Raw genomic sequence first — 225 nt, forward strand, 5'->3', positions numbered from 1 at the left:
AATAATAATAAATAAAATGCAATTATTGAGATGTGTGTTTGCGACGTCTCGCAGCCGGTCATGGAATTAGCTAAAATATATTTGTGATGTCGTTACCATATCTGTAAAAATGTCGATGCCAGTGAACGTTATTAATTTGATGACAAGCAAATCAAAGTTCCGACGATTCTGCTCGTCGTTAATTGATTAATTAAATGTGGGAGGGGGGGGGGGGGGAATTGTAGT

This window comes from Penaeus monodon, chromosome 21 (genome assembly GCF_015228065.2).
Source record: "Penaeus monodon isolate SGIC_2016 chromosome 21, NSTDA_Pmon_1, whole genome shotgun sequence".
NCBI classification, from domain to species: Eukaryota; Metazoa; Arthropoda; class Malacostraca; order Decapoda; family Penaeidae; genus Penaeus; species Penaeus monodon.